Consider the following 9375-nt stretch of genomic DNA (forward strand, 5'->3'; position numbering starts at 1 on the left):
GTGCTGTTGTGCTTCACAGTGCTGGGATAAATCCCCCAAGACAGTTTTATCTTTTCTGCACCTTGTAATTCCTTCTCAGCTGCGTTCAGGCTCGTCACAATGTTTGACTGACGTCTCCAGGCAGCCTGGCAATATTTAACTCTTCTCACAGAAAATGACCGAGGGAAGCCTGCACAGCTTGAAAATCCTCGGGCTGAGATCCAGCTTGGGATCATTTAACTTGCCAGTAATCCGATTTTATTGAATGTCGTCACCTATCTCCTTGTCCGACTGGGCACGAAGTAATAACGTTTGGAATTCAGATTTGGGGTTGAGATGGGGAAGATGAAGGGCTGATACCTCTGACGTGAGTAATAGTGTGAGCAACAGCCTGTGGACTCCTGGGCTGAAGATCACCAGAGGCTATTTCAAGAAGGAAAGCAAAAAAAAAAAACAAAAAAAAACCCCAAAAAAAAACAACAAAAAAAAAAACAAAAACAAAAACAAAACAAAAAAAAAAAACAAAAAAACAAAAAAACAAAAAAAAAAACCAAAACAAAACACCAAAGCCAAGCTACCCTTCCTTCATCAAGAGACAAAAAAACCTGAGGTCTGATGTTTGTACTTGTATCTCAGAAGATGGGGAGTCAGAAGTGTCACGTGGGAGTCTGTTCTTAGCCTGGACCTGACCCAGAAGAAGGAAACAAAATGCAGCTTGCCTCAGGAGCAGGAATTGTCTTGAGAAAGCCAAGAACAGCCTGGGATCCTGCTCACAATGCCAGCTGTCTTTTCCTGAACTTCTGTGAGTGAAGAGGCAAAAATCCTATTGGTATTAGACAAAGACTTACAAAATCCAAGTTCAGCCCTTAGGAGCTGGTGCTCCTGATCTCAGCTGTGATCTTATTTTGAAGACTTCTGTTCTTCCACTTTTCTCTGCACTTGATCACTCAAACAGGTGCAGTTTCTGTTTCTCTTGGGTTTACCTTCCCAAGAGAAAAAGCAAGGAACCTCATTTTCAGCAAGCTGCCAACGCTCCTGCCAGGCAGCCTGCTGCAGTGTTTAACTGCCCTCTTGGTAAAGAAATGCTTCCTCACGTCCAGTCTGAACCTCTCCTGGCACAGTTTTGAACCATTCCAACACGTCCTGCCACTGGATATCAGGGACTAGAGCTCAGCACCTCCCTCTGCACCTCCCCTCCTCAGGAAGGTGCAGAGAACAATTCAGACAAGGCTTTTTCCAAGGCCATAGTGAGTGGATGACTCCTGCTCCAAAATCCCATCCTCCCCCCAGACTCCTGCAGAGGTCTGTGGGCTGTGAAAGACCAGTGGAAGACCTCTAGGAGAAATTTGGGGTGGATTGCATGATTTTGCTGGACAAAGGATCAGCAATACTTCCTTCTAGATGGAGCAGGGAAACTCCTTGAAATCCCAGACTGGATTCAGTGGGAATTTTCCACCTGTACAACCTAAATATCTTCTGCCACTTGGGCAGGCACTGCTCTCCCAACACCAACTCCACATCTCTTCAGAGTGGCCTTGCCACCACCTCTTCCCTCTGACAAGGATCTGCCCCCAAAAAAAGCCTGGAGGTTACCAGGGCAACCTGCAAAGGTCCAGCAGCTTGGATCGTTGTTTGGGGCTGCAGCAGCCCTGAGGAATTCACAATTTGTTTTAGAGATAAAAGCTGCAACTTCCACACATTCTTCTTCAATTTCACTCTCCATTAAGTGCATTGCCCTGTCATAACAAAGCTCCTTGAATTATTAGAGATGAGGGAAATTTTTTGGAGCCTGGAGTGGGGAAGGGGATGGGAGGGAGCTTGTGGTTTGTCTTTGTGGATCCCCTCCACGGAGCATTTAGGATGTGCTTGGGGCTTTGTGAGGGCTGGGAGTGAGGGCCAGAGGGTTGGGTTGGGTTGGGTCAGGCAGCCTTGGACAAACCCCTGTTTGTTTGCCTCTCTGTCCCTGTCCTGGACTCTTTCAGTTGATGTCCTCCTGCTTCCCCTGGTGCTTTTTTAGACATGGATAAAAATTAAAGAGGAAAGAAGGGGTCAAATGAAAGCATCATGTCCCAGAGTAGTGGCTGACCCCTCCAGGTCCTCCAGCACTGTCAAAAATCTTATTTCCTCTTCCCCACTCCAATGTCCACTATGAGGCCGGTGCTCCCAGCTGCCTTGTGAGCAGATTCCTTCATGCCTGGTGCAAGCCATGGGTTGCTGACACATGAATCACCTCAGATGGATTCCTTCCACCCCCAAAAACCCTCCCTGGATATCAGCATGGCAAGTTGGTGTTTACCCTGTGTCACCCCAGCGCCCCCAATCCTTATGCTGGTGTTTGTTTGTGGTAAATTAAGGTGAGAAAGGTGCTTTTGGAAAGGGGAATTCACTTCTGTAGTAGGAACCCAAGCTAGGCCAGATAAATCACTTCTTGCAGTCACATGAGGTGAACCCCACTCCTAAGTCTCATTTCTAATGCTCATGTTGGTTTAGTTTTTAAAATGTCATTTTCCCTTCCAGTTCCCCAGTTTCTCAACACAAGCTCCAAGCTACATCCTGCACTTCAACAAGATTAGCAAGATGATCATGGGCTGGGTCTATGAAAGGTTTTGACATTTACAGAAAGAACGTGCAGTGGAAATAATAAATGTTATTATTTCTATGAACTAAAGCTTTGTACAGATAAACACGTTTTCTCTTTTTCTTCCTCAGCTGTGAGGGGTTTTTAAACACTTTATGTGGAGCTCTCCTATTTAAAGACAAGGCTGAAAACAAACTGGGAGCTGATTGAAACACTGCTTCCCTTTTATTTCCTTGCTTCCATGTTTCAGTGAAGACTAATTTAAGGGACATTGACCCAGTTAGTGGAAATGTGTCATTCTCATCAGCAGTAATGGGAATTACAGAAGGACATTGGTTGCAAGGTTGACAAGGATGGAGCTAAATTTCCCTGCTGGAGAAGTGCAGAGATAGGAGAATTCCTGCTTGCATCAAAACCTGTGGATAAAGTACTCTTCAGGAGAGGTCAGCTGCAGCTCTCTCCCCCTCCAGTTGCAAAAGAATAGCAATAAATAGCCAGGGTGAAAGGGGAAATGCAGTGAGGTAGCAGGGAAAATCTCCATCCAGCCAGTTGCTCAGCATTCCTGCAGTTCTGTGCAGGTGCCCACACCAGCAGCACCCCCAGCATGACAATTTTTGCGTGGTGTTTGAAAAGAAAAGAAAGCTCAGAGCTTTCCAAGCAGCAGGGAATGGAAAGACTACGGAGGTGTGAGGTCCTGTCGTCATCTCCCCTCTGCTGGTGCTGGGACTCTCAGCAAAGTGCTGACCTTGGGGAAGGTTTATGGTGGCTTCCCTGCTGCAGTTGGGTGCTGGTGATCTGTGGTGGCTTTAACTTCTTCTCTGGCACTCGGATGTAGGATAAGTTAGGCAGGAGTTATTAACCCAAATCATCCCAAGTGTGGAGTCACTGTTGATTTGGCTTAAGCCAAACTGCCCAGACACTGGGAAATCGTTGCCAGGAGACCTTGTGCAAACACTTCACCTTGAGATCAAGCCAGCCTGGAGGCAGAATGCCTGCAGCCTCTAGCAGTAAAAAGAAATTCTCCTTTCAGCCTGGGACATTGGCAATGAGATGGGATTTATTAGAGCTAAGGAATATTACTGTTCATTCCTGTGGTTCAGATTCATCTAAGAAAGCTCAAATGGATGCAAAAGATGCCTTTTGCTCAGTGCTGTGCAAACAGGCATGGAGAGCATGCCTGTCCCAGCACAGCATAAAGCCACATGCTCTTGGCTGTGCTAAGGATGTTAATGAGGTACCTGGGGAGCTGACATTTAGTGAAGGACAATTAGCAGCATTCACAACCCTTCACCTTGGTATTTTACATCAGATACAGCCCTGCTTCGTGCCTCAGCTCTCTGCTACCTGCAAGAGGAGGGATTCAGCTCACAGATGCAGGAGGTGATGGCAGGGGAGTTGCTTTGTCCTAAAAATGTCAGGTTTGGCTCTCCGGTTGAGCATCCTGAGGGAGGGAGATCTGCAAGGGCACTCTGGCACTCTGCAGCGTGATGGGCTGCAACTCTACCAAAATACTAAAAAGAGAAGAGTTAAAAGCCAGAGTGGAGAGAAAAAAGAAGAAAATTAATAAATAAATCCCCAGCAATCTGTGGTTTGTGGCCTGGTCTCCCCTCTCCAGGGTGGCTGGTGGGAAAGTTGAGTGTCCAGGAGAACACTCCAGATGTGGTCTGTGTTTCACTCTGCTGAGATGAACAATAAAAGGAAATTCTGGGAAGAACAGGGGGCTGGGCTGGACCTGCTCCTGTAAGAAACATGGTGGGAAGGCCCTCGTTTTGGGGAGAGCTTTGCTGAATTTCTGGGACTGAAGGAAGCTCTCATTATGTTGTGCATCCTGTGTGTGAGGGAGAACTGAGGAGAACATCTGCAAAAGATGCAAAAGGATCATATAAGGCTTTGACCTCTCTCTCCAGGTTGAACCTGATTGATTTTCCTGCTAGCAAATGGCAAATCCACTCAGAGAAAACCTGCAATTCCTTCCCCAACAGGCTTGCAAACAGCTAGACCTCAACACACCACCAGCAGTGACCACACTGGAGAGGTCCCATGGCTCTGGTGATGGGTTTTTGGGTTTGGGTTTGGGTAATCAGGCAGCAGGGGATGAAGCAGGGGATGAAGAGGGTGTGCTTTCCATGCTTTGTCTGATGGACCTACTCCAGGATCAGAGCTGGATCCCAAAACCTGCCAAGAGCAGAGTGGAATTGGAATCCATCCTATTGATCTCTATCTTCACTCTTGGTCTCTATCTAATGCATCTTGGTCTGAATCAGAGGGAAGGCTTAGTCTCAATCCACACCCAATCAGTAAATGCTCCAGATCCACTCCGAAGTTCCTATGGCTCCTGGGTCACCAGCAGCTGGACTTTTTCAAGGGTGTCTCTCCTTTTAGGGTCTCTCCAGTCACTGGAGAGGATGGAGATGTTTTCCTCCATTGCCCTGGGTGAGATGAGCACAGAGAGATTAACACGGATGTTCACTTTTTTTCTCTGGGAGATGTGAGATGAGGCACAGCCCTCACAACCCAGAAGGCAGTGCCATAACAACTTCCTTCACGCTTGGAAATGTTTAGGATCCTGAGTCAACAAGGAAAATGTGAAATCTGTAATATTTCTGTATTTATAAGCCTCTGGACAGTGGGCTCCAGCACTGAGATGACCAGTGAAGGCAGGGTTGCCCATCCATGTGCAGCAGCCACGCTGATGATACCTGGAGCAGCCAGGGTGGAAGGAGCAGGGTGGGCTCACAAGGGTGATAAGGGAGCTGCAGCACTGGGAAGAGCCAGGTAACCTTGGAAGAACTCCCAGCCCTTTTGTCTCCAAGAAACAAAATTAATTCCTACCCAGACTTTAGGAACACGGTTATTTAATGTATAAGGCTTCATCTGGATCAATGCAAACTTCCTGCTTCATAAGGTGGAGAAACCTCTCTGAAACAAGGACAGTGAGCACAACTGCTGTCCCGTGAGAATCTCCCCTGCAGGAAGAGCCTCACCTCCTTCAAGGCTACTGAATTCACAGGGTAGATGGCAAGATGACAAACCCAGATGTTGATTCCTAATGTTGCTTTTCAAGATGCTGGATTAAAGAACAGGTTGATGTTGTAACATTGTAGTTCACACACTGAACTACAAAAAAATAAAAAAAAAAAAAAAAAAAAAAAAAAAAAAAAAAAAAATCCCCATTTTCTCCAAAAAGAGTCTGTTTGTCCTCTTCAAAATGTTTTATTTTCCTGCATGTGATGGCATTACAGAGCAGCACTTAGTCCTGCACACAGGAGGGCAAACATGGAAAACAGGAAATATTATGGCCATTTTCTAGAGATAACAAACCAAAATATGGTAGGCCCGACCTCACCCTCAAAACCCTCCCAGCTTAGTTGTCCTTTTTGAGGACTGAACCTCAAATGAGTAAGAACCAGAGAGCCAAACTGCAGCGACCAGCCCAGGCTGGGATGTCTCTTTTCCTGTTTTTATGTGACATCACTGAGTTTTCCTCATGTGCTTCCCCACCTCCTATGGCACCAGGCAGGGCTGGACTGCTCATTCTTCATTAGAAAGCACAGGATAATCACAGGAAACAGTGAGAAACAAAATGGAAGCCTGAAACCTCCTCTGGTGTATTAGTCATGGAGAGTTTCCTCTCCAGTGTGCAGTGGATTTGATATGAGACATTTATTTGTCAATGAATGAGCGAGATTCTCACTACAGGGTGCTTGTGCATCTTCTGAGAATGGTGAACAGAGAAATCCAAAGCAGAAAGAGGAGCTGGGAAGGAGGGGAGCAGGAGGTGGTGAAGAGCTCCCTGTTTCGCTGAGGTCACTCCTGGCAGGACACAGGGGCACAAGACAGCATGTATCCAGGAATAAATGAAGTTCTTCCTCCTTGACTGTTGTCATCTCTTATTTACTGGCCAAAGGCTGCTCTCCTGGCACGGCACACGTCCCACCACGCCTGCCTGTGCTAAAGAACAGCTCTCCCTATATTTAGCATTGCCCATCTCCCATTTTGTGGCTGCAAACACATCCCACCAGTGCTCCATGGGCACGCCAAGGTGGGGCTTGGTGATTCCTGGTGGACACTCCCTATTTTTAGCTATCAGATGATGTGTGGATGTTTGCCAGCTCCTCGTAATTCTTTCCAGGAAACAGATCTGGACACAGTTTGTAGCTCCCCATGATGTAAAATCCTGCACGATTTCTCCTCCTGGTGCCAGCAGGATGGAGGAGGAGAGAAGGGTTGGAGATGTGTCCTGCAGCTGGGCTGGGTGGGATAAGGTGAGATGATTCCCCCAGGGAAAATCAATCCAGGCAGAGCTCTGGGGACTCAGTGAGAAGAGAAGGTTCTGGGGAGACCTTGTTGTGTCCTTTCAATACTGAAAAAAGATGGGGACAAACTTTACAGCAGGGCCTGTTTTGATAAGACAAGGGGCGATGGTTTTAAACAAAAAGGGTAAATTCAGATTAGCTCTAAGGAAGATTTTTTTTACAAAAAGGGTGAGAAAATACTGGCACAGGTTGCCCAGAGGTACCCAGAGGTGGTAGATGCCCCATCTCTGGAAACATTCAAGGTCAGGCTTGGAGGAACCTGATCTAGTGGAATGTGTTCCTGCTCATAGCAGAGGGCTTTTAGAGGTCCATTCCAACCCAAAGTAGTCTCTGATTCTATGATTTAATGCTTAAACCTCATATTATTAGGCACATTAATCTCCTCACAGGATGATGTGGACTGCAGGAAAGCTTCTTGTGGGAATTCTTCCTGACAGCACCCAAACAGCAGCAGCTTGAACCTCAGGAGTGAGGCCATCCTGCCAACGGGCACTTTCTGGCCTCTTTTGCTGGACCCTGTCAAAAACATGGGGGAGTTGGCACATGGGCAGAATCCAATCTGATGGGACTGATCCAATTCCTGGAGCGACTCTCCTACTGTCCTTATTCAGAGGCTGCAGTGGATTAATTAAATGTTTAAAGCTGGGGAACAAAGGACAGGAATGCGTGGCTGATTTTCCCACAAGAGTCGTGATGCTGGTCCTGTTCTGCTCAGACTGATCTGGCAAAGGGGGTGAATAGTGAAACCAGCAGAGATTTATGCTACTGAAAACTCACCAGGAAAATCTGCTGAAGGATATTCTTCCTAGTCTGCAGGAAGTGAGCAGGAAAAGGGACAGCCTACTTTTGATGTTGAAAAGCGAAAAAGATTGCACGTGAAAAAAAAAAAAAAAAAGCCTGAGCATACAGAAGCCCCATATTAACCATTCCCAGGGTGTTATCCTTGGAAAGAGTGAAATGTCATCACTGCACTCAGCCAGAGTCAAAAAGGTCAAACAGGAGTTTAGAGTTTGTATGAGAAGAATACTGTTTAAAAGAACCCACCTGGGCTCTGACCCCTTGTGTGGTGGGTACAATGCTGATCCCCCACCTCAGGAGGATACAATAGTGCTGGAGAAGGTAAGAGCACCAGGAACAATTCCAAGCCCTGAATGGCTTCTGTGTAAGAATAGACTGGGTCCCCATTGTCTGCAGCAGAGAAAGCTGAGCAGGAGAGCAGCCCCTGGGTCACAGCATCCAGAGGGCGAGGGGGAGGAGGCAGGAGCATTTGCTCCTTCCCCTAACTCCAGCAGCTGGGCAGCATCCCTCAGCCAAGCAACAGCCACAAAGAGCTCAGGTGTGGCTCTTGCTGCCTCAGCCTGCTGTGGAGACCAGAAACATGAAAAAAAAACTGTAAAAAATTCATGGAGGACATAAAATTCTGGTGACATGAATACTGGTGGCTGATGAACGTGATGCTCTGGGCCACCAGCCTCGTGCTGCAGCTCCTGGGGAGATCTCCTGTTGCTGCAATTCTTATTCTGCTCTCTAGGAATATTCCTTCATTCCCACTCTCCCCCTTTATCCACCCCCGATTATTCTGGGGACCTGGTGGTGGCTCAGACCAGGCTGTGCTGAGCTCCAGGGCGGTTATTCCCTGAGGAATGTGACCAGCTGGGATCCGACAGTGAAAAGAAGCACAGTAGAATCGTGTCAAAAGAAAAGCCAGGGGACTCCCATCAAACAGCAATTATGAAGTGAAACCGGCCCAAAAAATTAAGGGCTTGAGCTTCCAGGGATGTACGGGGAAGATCTGCTTTCCTATGGGGATCAAAAAGAGTCAGGGGTACCCAGTGAGATGGCAGGGAGAAGCCAGAGTTCCCCTGAGAGCGATTTCTCCCTCAAAACCCAAACGAATTTGTAGGTTTTTTTTTTTCTTGGAAGCCTTCTAAGGAAGGGGATAAAGAAGCTCTCAGTTCTGGGAGCGCAATCCCTTCTCTGCTGGAGGGGGCAGGAGGCTTAATGCAGCCCGGCATCCCTCCCTTTCAGTTCAGCCCCCAGACACAAAGGCAGAAAAATGCCAGGAATTTCCCAGCGCCCTCCCCAGACCTGCTCCCATCTCCCTTTCCCCCCCTCGCCACCTCCTCCGGCTGGGAGGGAGGAATACTAATAACAAAATAAGGATCTTTAACAGGCCCCTTGCCTGGTCCCTTCGGGATTGAATGCTGAAAGGGATGGACGTGACCAACCATAAGGAATGAAGCTTCTTCAAGTCCCATTTCTCGATTTTGCTGCTTTTGTTTCTTTTTTCCCTTCCCCAATTTCTCCCCCCCTTTTCTACTCAGCGCTGGAAAAATTCCCCTCGGCCCCTCGCCTGTGCTCCTTTCCCTTGGAGTCAGGCTGCAGCTCTAATCACTGCTGGGTGATTAGCATGTGAAGGGAGAGAGGAAAACAAAATCTTTGTTGCTGGCTGGTGGAGCCGGAGCAGCTGTCGGGATGGATGCTGGCTCCTGTGTGATCCTC

The sequence above is a fragment of the Vidua chalybeata genome, chromosome 5, assembly GCF_026979565.1.
Source record: "Vidua chalybeata isolate OUT-0048 chromosome 5, bVidCha1 merged haplotype, whole genome shotgun sequence".
NCBI lineage: Eukaryota > Metazoa > Chordata > Aves > Passeriformes > Viduidae > Vidua > Vidua chalybeata.